At 34.3% G+C, this 13,590-nt stretch overlaps 1 protein-coding gene and 1 long non-coding RNA gene across 7 annotated transcripts in view; both read right to left on the bottom strand.

Moving 5' to 3' along the window:
* LOC115444450 overlaps window positions 1-13,590 on the bottom strand; it is a 365,866-nt gene that overhangs the window by 120,482 nt on the left and 231,794 nt on the right. The window lies entirely within an intron of this gene.
* Window positions 1-13,590, bottom strand: part of LOC119192705 — a 61,591-nt gene that overhangs the window by 10,328 nt on the left and 37,673 nt on the right. Inside the window, exon 3 of one of the 2 annotated variants that reach the window (XR_005113733.1) lies at window positions 11,869-11,890. The exons of the other annotated variant lie outside the window; for it this stretch is intronic. This is a non-coding gene — a long non-coding RNA (uncharacterized LOC119192705). Of the gene's footprint in view, window positions 1-11,868; window positions 11,891-13,590 lie in introns of those variants that run through there. 2 annotated transcript variants of the gene reach the window in all.

Genomic DNA, 13,590 nt, shown 5'->3' with positions numbered 1-13,590 from the left:
TAGTAATTACAATAGCTATAGTTTTCTTCAAGTCCACAGTATTTTTATGCTAACAAATAGATTGTACCTACCTAATCAGACTTGCATACTCAGACATAGCGTTTTGTAAAAAAAATAATAACATAATGAGGGGTGAACACATTCGATTGCATATTCAATGATAAACATATAACAGTAGCGAGATGATGCTGATAAAATCTTACATAAAATAATTTTCTTTAAAAAACACTTGTAATGTTTTATGTAACTGTCACACAATATTAATTTTAACATCAAACTCTCTATAAACGCCAATCAATCAAACTCAAACGAACAGTCGAGAATATATTATTGATCATAATATTGAAAAGTTACATTTGCATACATCGAAGCAGGCCTAAATCTTAGATAAACTTTAGTAGATGTTTATCAATCACATCGCAATAAATCTATTAGTGAAAGGCGATTTATTTCGTTTTTAAGGCTACGGTCACACTAAGGTTATCGTTTAAAGCCTATTTATACATATTATAAAACAAAGTCCCCAAAACGTTTGTCTGTATGTGATCAATTTTCTCAAAATGTACTGAACGGATTTTTGTACGGTTTATACTAAAAGATAGTGCAATTATTAAGGAAGGTTTATGTTAATAGTACATTACGGTTTTATGTAAATTGCCTGAAATATTAAGATTACTATTGAATGGGTCGCGGGGTTGTAAAAAATCTCGTGGGTCGGGATTTACGCGAGAACATCTTTGCGACACACTGATTTCCAAGTGAGCGAAGGCTCAGGCACAACTAGTTATAGCAATAAATAAGTCGTAAAAATACTGATGTGTCAAATTACAAATAAAATGTTGAAAGCCTAATGCCACAATAAACATCATTAACCGATGTTAATGATGATAGTTAGTCCCAAGATAACCACTGCTGAAGGTCCCACCCAGATTTCCAAACCAGACACAAACTATTGAGACTCCTCGAGCTTCACTGCTCAGCATCATAAATTCATGCGACCGATCTTGGATTAGAAGTTGCACCGGCGGGTAAGCAAAGTATATTTACATACTATAACGTCAACCGCTAGGACGTGATACGAAGTCAGTCGTAGAAAGGGCCGGATACATCACGGAACGGTTAATAAGACAGCTTTATGATATTTTAATACGTGGGCTAAGGTTCAATTGTTCCATTGTTTTGTGCACAATCGTTGAGTGAATCTTATCTCATACCTTAAATCGCAATTGTTCGCTAAATACAAACTAAGTTAGCGTCTTCCGACTACACGCATATAAATGGAAAATTAAGAAAAAAGTAATTACAGTGATGGAAATTAGTGGTGAACTTCATGGGCAAGGGGTAGTAGAGGAAGGTAGCTACTTCCTTGGTTTCCACACACATACATATATCACGCGTTTATCCATACATATCCCCTGGTTGCACATAGTTTATGAAGTGCACCCAGGAATCCATTTTTCGCCTGTGTGTTCTGTCCCACAACGTGATAGGGGGCGTGCCTGTAGTGCATATACATGTTTGTTATATTAACATTTCGTTTGAATTACGACCTTATCAACATTTTATGGGAGTTTCCTGTCCCATGCAATCCAGAATCTGATTCACATAATTTGCATTTTTTTTTCTTACGCATGGACAAAGACTGTCGCCATAAAATATGTTTTTGGCAACCGATATCGCGTGGAGCGGAAATGAGTCGCAAAGGAAACGAGAGTCAAAATTTAAATAAACACCGACCATAACCACTTTATTATCAAATAACATCGCGTATTTTACTTTTATTTAAACACCAACGAGGCTTCATTACATTAATGCTAAGTTAAGTTCTTTTGGAATGAGGAAAATTCAAATTACAATGGCTAAATATGTCTCAGAAATCATAGTTAGTGCATGAGTCAGAAAAAGGCTTTGTTTCATTAAGTTTTTTCATACGATTTAATTATAAGCAGCAAATAATTTTAATTAAACCGTCCTGTCCGATCGTAAAGATTGCTCACAATGAGTGTGGCTTCCGTAATATTGTCATCCAAAGCCCGCTTTTGGACCTTTCAATAAGATTTGAACTCTAATATTTGAACATAAATTATTACAAATAATTTGTTTTAAAGAGTTGCAAACACTGGACGAAATAAGAGTAAAAAATAAAATATCAAAATTTTCCTTATTTATTATCAAATCAATCACAATTGCATGTTTACGCAAAATAAAAACAACTTCGGTTTCACCTTCAACGTCTGGACACAAATATCTTACGACTTCTTCTGCCGTCATCACTTTGACAGCTAGCTGATTCGTGATTATCACACGTATTTGACATATCATGTGTCGTGTAAATGTCGATATGTCATTCATAAAATAATTCAGATCGGTCGATGACTTATTGTAATTGTATTCAAAGGATTGCTAAGCCAAAGTCATGAATATTGCACAAAACTAACAGAGCAAACGAAAAACATTAACTATTCGTATACAAAAATTTTACCTAATCAAGTCAAACGAATTTCCAACTTAGCAATTTAAATTTACAGTTCAAATTCCAATTGCTTGGGATATTCATAAACATCTTATGGATAGCAAAACTCGATCGTCACGTAAATGTGCATTTGACTCAAACCATCCGTCATCATCAGTACGGTTTTGTGCTTTCTTGAACGGCGTAGGGTCAGCATCGCCAATGGAGAAATCGCTTGAATGATGTATGGCCGTGAAGGGCCATACAAATAGAATGTTTAGAGCTAACACATGTTCCATGTAATATTTACAAATTGTTTTTTTATGTAGACATGTCGGGTAGTAGAGTTGAAGATGTAATCGTATTGATAGATGCCACTTTTATATACACACGAAGTATCGATGAGTCAATTGAATTTTGTTGTTATGTAATTAGATTTTCTAGTTGGAACGTACAAAACACGTTATATTGTTATTTCTAATACATAAAATAATTGCTCTAGTCCATTTTTGTAAATAAAACTAATATCAACCCCTTATGATTACTAAATGCGATCTTCACATCAAACATTGAATTATTACTTTTGCCGGCCACATGACGTCAACTCTCCTTGGGAATATTATTGTAAGACGGTTGATAGATCGCACATTATGCGTCATCTGTATTCGGACAATGACCACCAGTATCCCAGCCAATACGTTAAAAATGTTAGTTGCCATCCGCATTTAAAAAAAGTGCGTCTAACTTTGCGATTATTTAAGAAAATGTATTTTCTCATTCAATAAACAAGTTCTTTTTTAATATAAATTAAATTTCTACAGACTATAAGAATAGTATCATAACAAACCACTGATCCACTTACCCGTTAACCTTTATCACAGCACAAAAGACGAAGAAAATGGAAAAAAATATATCCAGTCACAAAACGTCGTCCCAAAAATACACGCTCACGTAATTGACACCAATGTAACAATAATGACGCTATCAAATACGAATAACACCTCATCCTGATTTCAAGTTACTATATTATCATAATGCACCGTGGAATCATGGGCAATTTGCGGGCCCACTTTCTCCTACGCACGGGCACACAAAACGCCACCGTACGGAACGGCTTTCCAACGTGACGGCTGATAAAGGAAACGTTGTGATGCTTATGGACCTTGTTCACGAGGAATATGTTAGGGCACGTGTGGGTTCAACTCTGGCCTGTAAGTGACGGTTCCATTTTTATTAGGGGAAGGGTTTTGATGATATGCACACGTTAACATTCCTAATTTAATATTTTACTTAGGTTAGTTGTGTAATGACAAACTTTAAAGTATCAATTTTACTAAGCTTCCAAGAATTCAATTGCTTACACGTGCATTTTTCATTACTCAATCTTATTTATGCATCAGGACAAAAATTGTAGCGCTCTTTGAACTAAGTCGATCCAATGGGTTGACTGAACGCGTACAAGGGCCTTTGCTCCGCTCTCGTCTCCCGATGAAATGTGGATCAAAGATCTGTTTTGTCACGTGACTGCCATCTATTTTCCTCTCGAACGTGACAAATGGCTGGCCTATTGCCGTGAAAGAGTTAGCACGTGAATTTGATTTCAAAGAACGATTGCTGTTTTGGACATAACTGTACACTTTACGTGGCTTACAATTTCAAGGGACAAGGGCCGTGGGAGCTTACAAATGATATTCCTATTCAAGTAAAAATATATTGTTGATCGATGGAGTTGGTCGTTGAAAATCGAGGAAAGATTAATAAAATTCGAGTTCTTAAGAACCATTTTCTGTTAACATATTTCAATATTTGAAACTTCTAAATCAATCTTTTTAGTTTGAAAACAATCGCATGATGGAAGTAAAGAAATCCCTTTAAATTGCTAACGAACGTACTGGCAACACGTCATAGAAACAAAAAAAGAATCTGGACCACTTCCAGCGACCTTGGGCTCATTAGTAATAAAGAATAGTAGACCCACGCGCGGTTTATAAATTATGGACTGACCTAGATAGGAGAGTAACGAACGCTTCGCGTGTATCTGTTAATGCTAAATCGGCTTTTTTATCGATCTCTGAATATGTACAGTGTAAGTCTAAGTTTATCGGTCTGAAGTTAGGTAAACACCAGCCTTCCCTGATTCCCTTAAAATGGTAACGTCGCTTCTAGCTAGCTGCGAAACGGTAACTTAGAATGTCTGTAGTATAATAACTAAAGATGAGTCAAATTTAGGATTACCTATCACAGATTCGATTACTTGAGGTATTACCATCGATGGAATTTCAACCCTATTTACTTGTACTTACGCACTGAATTTTGTCAAACCTATCCTGAATAGAAAACATTCCACAAAAACAAAATCTAACACTCACATAACATATCGAACATTGATAAATTCAATTATTGCAACAATTCCATTGTTATGTCATACAATACGTGATTTTTGCGGGCAACACGTTTCGTTCGAAAGATGTAACGAGCATTGAGAAATTTCATTACTGGTAATTGTCCAAAGATTCCGTAATATTTGGTAACTTCTTAATGACTTATTAAAATTACAGTATTGGTTATTTCTATTGTTTGTAATCACGTTTCTAGGTCAGTAATATTATGAAGAGCTTTAAAGAGATTAGAATAGTCTGGCATCAGATTTTTTTTATAAGGAATATATAAATACCAATGATTAGTGAAAACAATAAAGTATTGAATTAATAGGTACAGAATTGAAGCCGATCAGCTTCACAAACTTTAGTTTTAGCTTGGTCTTAAGAGTCAAGTTTTGATATCAGGAACTATAAAAATAATTAAACACTGAATATTAAGGAATCATTTTGCAATCAGCTCCATCGTTCCGGCTAAAGCTTTGTCATTCAACTCCTAAATAACATATTCACAAAAATCATGATCTAATGGTTTATCATAAAGAATTGACAGAGGAAAATGATTTTGTCAACTGAACACACGAGCCAATCAACCTAGTGTTATTCAATAAGGTCAAGCACTTTCTAATATCGCGTGATGTATTGTTGGAAACAAACCGATTGATATTGTTATATTTGTTATACAACAACGTTATTGGATTTTTTTATTGATAATGGAATTTTGTTATTGATGATCGATGCGATGGGGCCTCTGTCGTTTAATTACTCTGTGGTCATGTGTTGAAACTTATCGGGTTAAAAAGTTAATATTTATTTAATATCGTTATTTCATTTGTTAATAAGTGAAAACGGGAAGGCTATAGAAATATATTACGATACATAGAGGACATTCTTAAAACAAAATAAAAAGCAATTTTTTCTTAGACCAATTCAAATATTTGTTTATTATGTTATCAATTTTTTTTAAAGATCCGGCTTTCGGCTCTCAAAAAAGTTAATAACATGAAATAAAACTCAAAAAATATTGCAATAAGCAAAATTGTAATCTTGATTAATCACCACGATCTATCAAGAGCCTCAAAAATAAACATTTGCTTATAAACTATACACAAACCAAACCCAATATAATATATTTCATTATAACATTAACCACTTGACATTAACGTTTAAAACATTTTCACAGCACCCCGGCCACATGTGTTTGAAATTCATTGCAAAAATCAGGTCAACCGTCGACTCTGTGAGTGTACTGACGAATCGCGTTAAACTTAAATCAAACATTCAAAACAAACAAGACCACACACGTGGTCAGATAGTGTTAGAGGTTGCGCACACGATAAACAGACGAACTGATTTGTTTGTCTCGATCTTCAATCGATGAAGACTTTGATACCTACAATAAATTATGCCGAGATAATGATTTCTTATGCTTACGCGAATGTTAGACATTAAAATAAAAATATACTTCAAGACATTGTGAGCTCATTTTACGAAGATCCGACCACCAACAGCTAAAATTTTAAAATGTAGGTAGTAATCTAACTTTGACTTTTCGGATGATCAACACCTTAGTCCGCCCCGTGACGACGACGGCTGCAGTCTTCGAAACGTCGGAGGAATATTGTAATATAAAAACCGCAATAAAATCCGTTAAATAGTTTGATGCTGAGATAATTAATTTACAGTCAAAGACAAATATCTATTAAAGTTAAGAAAAGAACTATATGCGTAGAATACAATACTGCAATGTAATACGTTAAGGTTATAGCTTAAGGTCCATTTTCACTAACTAGACGTGAATTTAAATTCTTTACTTGTCAATACTTGTTTAGTTACCCAGATTAAAGGTGAAACAAAATGTATGAAAAATGGACCTTAAGCTATAACCTTAATAATATAGTTTTTAAAAATCAAAATGTATTATGTTTCAACTAATATTCGCAAAAAATGTTTAAAACAAAATATTTACTATTGTATAAAAAAATAATTGGAGCTGGTCTAACGTCTAAAAGCCGCGCGCGTACGCACACCGTTAGTATATTGTTTACAAACTTAAGTCTGCCCATCTCTTTAAACGCCACACTTCGGTTCATTACGAGCGTTAATTGTTTAAGCTTTCTGTCTATTCTCTGTGTGAAGTTTTGAGATAAAAGTAAATTTGAATCACGGACGGTTTTAAAATAGATAGTTTGAACAATTGTTCACACTGATTTATTGAAAAATGCATTTAGCAAAGGCACAGATGATTACATTTTTATGTAATCAAAGTAGTTAATTAATATTAAGGTATTTGTATGTAATTGTAAATTTAAACTTTCTTTAAGTAATTATAACAAGGAAATATTCTATGTGTTTTCACCTCTTGAATCTTTAAAGACAAGAACAATTTTACACCTAAATAAGAATTAAGAAACAATAACTCTATTTCTGTGTACTATTATTGGCACAAAGGATACTAAAATAACACAAGATCCGGAACTCACAATCTAACGGAAAGTTAAAACGTAGTATCACTAAGAATAACATAAAATAAAAAACGTAGGCGCCCTGTTTAATCACGTGTTATCGGTGCCGTTATCACCTGCTGATAATAATAATTAAAAGGTTCAACGTACGCATAACAACAACATAGACATTATTGTCTATGAATAAAGTAGGATAGGAAAAATTGTTGCCCTTAATTTATAATGAATGTGATTTAAATATAGTTGCAATAAAGGCTATTTTACCCAGTAAAGCTTATTTTATTAAAACAGATAGGTGCTTTCTTATTGGGCCAAACAAATTATACGTCAAAAATCTTTTACATTTTTTTCCTACTTACAAAATTATTTTACTTCGAAACAATGATCATTGTAACCATTATGTTCGTACTAATAAACCTCGATTAAGTTACCTTCGCGAACCCGTTAAACGTTAACGAGAGAAATTCTTTTACAGCTCAATAATTGTTGGCTATTAAAATATTAATATTCCGTACGGGAAGTTGTAACCATTGAACAAGTTATTACGGGGCGTTATCACCGCTTCTATCCAGAATCGACCTTTTAATTCTACGTTGGGAAGCTACTAACTATATGAACGCTGATTAAGAAAGTCTATGGGGGAGACTTAACACCGACATAATTATAATAGTTCTAGATAGCCTATCTCCTCTATCGTTTACAGCCATCAAGAGTACAGGTGAATTAACATCTGATTTATCTTTAATTAGTAACGTAATTTCACAAATGGACTCACTTTTCGTCCAGTCTTCAGTACATTCAAAATTTCTCTCATAAACAACCCACGTTTACATTGGCACAGCGTTTAATCTCAGCTCAACTTTGAAATCTACCTCTTCAATTACAATTGTGGGCACAGAGTTCAAAAGTCCCTTCAACACTGCTCGGTTACCAACGGCAAGTGATTTATCATGACAGCGGGATTAACGGCTTAAGCCGGGTCTCGTATATTCTAAGGACGACCTTGAGCCACTTACTTCCCCCTTTTATTATCAGCAGAATAGGCTTAATCACTTGTACACGATGATGCTCTTAGTTTATTTGAAGCATCGTAATTTTTGACTATTGTTGTTTCATGATAATGGTAGTCGGTTTATGGTTAGCGAGAACTATAAAGTATTGAAGATAAATTATAATAATAATTTAATAAACATCGCATATTTTTATATCAACTCTAAACAGGTATAAAGCAAGCCAAACAAATATCAAAGAGAAACTCACAATCGTTACTATTTAAAAATGAAACTCAACGAGGTGTCAATTTTACTAAACACACACAATCCAATAACTCAAACATGTCATAAAAATATAGTCATAATAAATATTTATGGTCAAGACCGGTTTCACGTAAAAGAAAAAAGATTAACCATGAACATGCGCGACTGTTTATACGAGCTTAAAATTATGGATCATGACTTTCGCCCACGCATATGGAAAAATAATATTCCTGATTTACACTTAAGGTTTCGAATTTAACGTGGCGCTACTAAAAAAGATGTTGTGAAGTCGCTTGACGGCTTAATGCTAAACCTGCTAGTAGTCAAAGGCTTTGAAGTGCAAGCTTGGGAATCAATCGTAAATGTTCGCGTCAATCAATCCACGTCCAGAAGAAATAAAATTGAATAAAAATTTGCATTAAATGTCGATAAAGACATCGCAATTCTATTTGCAAAACCTACGACTTTCCTCGTGGACTTAAGTCTTGCGTCACCAAACGACTGTACATGTCCATTTAAAATATATTAGCCGTCAAAGATGCAATCGAATGCATAAAAAATAGCTCAATTTCGTCTCGCACTCAGCAGCCGATATCAGTAAAATCAACTGCGAAGGTAACAATGCTGCTGTCCGCGTAACCCAGTAAGTGCTAGATGACCCTTTAGATTAGACGCAATTCTTCCGTTCTCATTTACATCGATTATATCGCGCGAGAGAGTTTCAATTTGATAATAATGATCTCGAGTTGTTAATGTTACTTGCATTTGCGTGTACGACATAGCTTTCTTGATCGTTCACTCGCTTGTCTTGTTAAGTTTACTTTGCTAAAAGAAACGTATTTTAAATCCTGACGTTAGACTAATGATTCAGAATTATTTGTATAATTTATCTGTACATAATATGCATATCCTGTTGAAATAGAAACACAAACGAAGAACTGAATTCTTTTATTCTAACATAATCTTTCACCTATTTATCTAACCTTTTATAAAACTAATAAAGAGCTAAATGCATTACATAATAAGTTTAATTCCACAAATCGGCTATTTGGCACAATGAACGCACTGTTATTTCGGATTAGTCATTATGTTTGGATTCATTACAGACACTATTGAAACAATTTTCCTTGTATCGATACTTTGTGTCACATTTGCAACTAAAATAAATATAATTTAACTCGTTATTGCATTCCATATATTTTTAGCCATAATTTAACGATGCCTTGAGTCTCCTCGCTGTGTTGTGTTTATCATGACTGTGTCGTCAGGTAAAGGATGATTTAGATATGACATGTGTTGATATTAGGCTCTATATTAGCCTGTTCTTTGATACTGATTTACAACTACTTATCTTTTTTTTATATACTTGCACGGTAAAGTAACTCCACTGCACCTGATGGTAAGTGGAGTGGAATAGAATGTCGAGTGACGAGAGATGATTACCCCTCGGCAGTCGACACAATTATGCCGGCCTGTTGGAACTGTATATACACAGGCTGATCCCGGAACGCGTAACACTTACGTGGACCACTGTGGCGGGGTTTAAGACCTTGTGTACGGTGGTCGCTATCCAGGCGGATATAAAATATCCTATCACCAGAAAATACAATATTAATTCTTACACCCTTCAGTTAAGTTGAATACATTCAGTTACATTATTGTCACCTTCATTACTACGACATATGAAAACTACTAGATTATAATGACCGAAATAATTTGCAGCAAACCAGTCGTGGCCACCTGCTACAAATCAAATTCGTAATAGGCGAAATACTTTCACTCGTATTTTTCAATTACAGCTATTACTTTAATAACATAATAATAAATATACGAAATGAGACCGATGTGTACTAATAACAAGACTGACAACTAAATTGTGGATGATGAGTTGCGATATTTTCGTAAGTGCGGCTGTAGACGGATGTAGGAATAAATAAAAATGTTCTTAAACTATTACGCCATCATACAAAGTATGAGACACACACATTTACGCTTTTTAAACCTGAAAAGGTAGACAGAGGTGTAACGGGTGCACCTACTTTCCACCGTATATATTACGCCCCATCACGTGATACAGGGTGAGCCTATCGCCATATCGGGCACGAATTTCGGACTGATTCTGAATAGAAAAATACAATATCACTTTGTCACACCCGGGAATTGCATCCGAGATCTTATCACTGCAATCGTACCATAATACATCTACGCCAAGGCAGTCAAAAGTGTTAAATCAAAATATTATAATATATGATACCTTATTGTTAGATGCTGTCTATACAATAATGACTATGTTCACACAAATGTTAGTCATTGAAATAAAATTAGTTTTCTTATTTTATCGCGGTTTTTTACATTATAATTTTCTCTCGTCGTTTCGAAGACTGCAGCCTTCATGCTCACGGAGCGGAATCGTGTTATGCGACTTACAAATCTTAATTAATGCAATCATAAAATAACGAAAGTTATTAATTTGTGTCAATATATTTGACCATTCGTGACACATTTACCGATTGAGTTTAATAAAGCCATTGATTTTTCCGAACATTTTATTAAGTGATAATCAACATTAATGGAGAATATTTGATACTAGCCTAACGACTTCCGCTGTCCAAGATAGATACGTCGCGTGCCAAAGAAAACACTTTACACGTGTGAAATTTGGTCCAATTAGTAAGACGGGAACTTAAAATTAACTTTCCCAAAACCATGAAAATTTTAGTAAGAATCAATTAAACTGCATTAAAGATAAAAATTTATCTGTAGTATTTTAAATTTTATTTAAATTACAACTTTCATATAAATAAATATGTATAAGTAAAGTAAATTCACGATCAAATTTTATACGCTACAAACTTTTTAGTTAAAGCTCCGTAGCTTCTTCATTGCCAAAGAAAATCGACCAAGCGTGACTGACGGATCGTGAAGTTTACAACTATCATGAAAATAATTGGCTTTTTCGAAAATCCAGGTCTCAAAACGTTAATTAGACGGACCGTCGTGTCGCCCTGCGGTGTGTTAAGCGGTATCTATTTAAACAACGTTGACTACTACGATTCATTATTATTGTAATTGGACACGGGACACTAAAATAAATAGCTTTGCTTCTGGTTTCTATCACATACACAACGCCACGCGACGTGGTGTCAACTCTAAAACTGTTTACGCAAGGTTTAATCTCGTCCGGTGCGGGCGAAAGAGAAAATTTATCTTCTTTTCGATCTGTCTTAAGTGTTGCGCGTGAGTAATTGTTTTGTCTATGCATAGGAACTTAAATGCTTAATAGAATAACAAAGTGTCTACTCACAATTTAGTATCGTGTTACATAGCCGAAGGTCTTACCTGTGAACAAAAACAATATAATCATTATTTACTTTGTAAACTTAATTAGTAATAACAAAGCACACATCACGTGACGAAGTGATTTGAAATTTAATAATTGCGAAGAACGCAATATGAACCAAAAATTATTAGCATATTTGATGAAGATTTGACCACATAAAAGTCCAAAATTAAGTACTCGAACATACAGCAAAGTTCATCGCACCAGTACTGCTAATCTATAAAAGGCACACCCTAAACACGATCTGTCCGTTACACATCATTTTCAAACAGTAATATGAAATAGCGTGCCAGATGTCGCGCCTCCCACGGTTTATTGCAGAGTGTGTTAACTCGACAGCTTATCACGATCGTTAGAGGTTGCGTTTGTGATGGTTTATTGTCCAAATTGTTAGTGCGGCCGTCACGTTGTTAATTTCGCCGAAATTCGTGTATATACTATGTAGATATAAATTGAATGTGCAGCAAATTCAGTTAGACGATGCGACATATTGAAATTTAATATTTGTGTAACTTATAGAACGGATTGCATATAATTTTGCTTGAACTTTTGTCGGATTAGAATAAGGTCGAAGTTGCTATTTTTAATAATCATAATCCTTGGTTTTATTATTGAGAAAATGGTTTGAACAACTTCCATAGGTGACGTAGACTAAAATACTGTTCACATACGATTCTTGCCTAAAATATATCTATCTGATTCTGAGCTATTATTTGTAAGGCATAAACATGTCTGTGACAATAATATATTGCGATGACTGTTGCACTGGATAGGGTAATTGGTATTAAATTAAGGTAAAATTAAGGTAATTACCTACAATACCTAAATAAAAAAAGTCTTTTATGACTTTCGAACATAGACAATATTTATTTGTGAATTTGTTAATAAGAAAAAATAACGAAAAAAAGCGAATGCATGATGCACGTACGCCAGCGCTATCATTCAAGTGCTGATACGCAATCTGATAGCGATAACCGTATTCTACATTACACTTGACAGTTTATGACGGGTTTATGCGCTTCTGCGATAACGCGTTATTGATTTCTGGAAATTTACGATTTATTTTCGGCGTAACACTGGTTACTTGTTACGTCATGTTATTGTTAGATAGCAGTGGAGTAGGGTCCATAGGGTCCATTTTCCAGCCCTGTAGTAACTTATATAAAATTATTATCATTGGAACGAGTTGCAAACCACGTTAATACATATCAGTAGTATCTAATTGTTTTTTTTTTTATATAGTTATAATGAAATAGGCGTTTGTTTTCCATCTTACCTGATGGAAAGTGTAGATGAAGACGAACGTGGTACACGCCCAGCCAAAAGAAACCTGTTCACTCTACTCTTAAAGGCTCCAGAGTTCAACTTATCAAGAAAAATTAACTCAGGCAGGTCGTTCCAAATCTTGGCGACTCTCACCAAAAACGAGCTGTCAAACCGTTTAGTTCGACTTTTTGTCGGGTTTCCTTTCGGAAAATGTCGCCCTTCGCCTCTGTTAGATAGTTGAGGAGCAAATGGTATGTACGGAACTGTTTCTAACCGCTAAATATAGTTAAGTTTTATTACAGTGTGTAACATTCGCAAAACCTGTGAAATCATTGTGCTAAATGTAGGTGCAGAAAAACTGCTTAAAGCAGTAGAAATGACAACTTTGGACAACAGTTTTGATGTGTTTGGAATTATTTTACACAAAATGAAC

This window comes from Manduca sexta, chromosome 6 (assembly GCF_014839805.1).
Source record: "Manduca sexta isolate Smith_Timp_Sample1 chromosome 6, JHU_Msex_v1.0, whole genome shotgun sequence".
Lineage (NCBI taxonomy): Eukaryota > Metazoa > Arthropoda > Insecta > Lepidoptera > Sphingidae > Manduca > Manduca sexta.
This window is presented reverse-complemented; position numbering and strand designations above follow the sequence as displayed.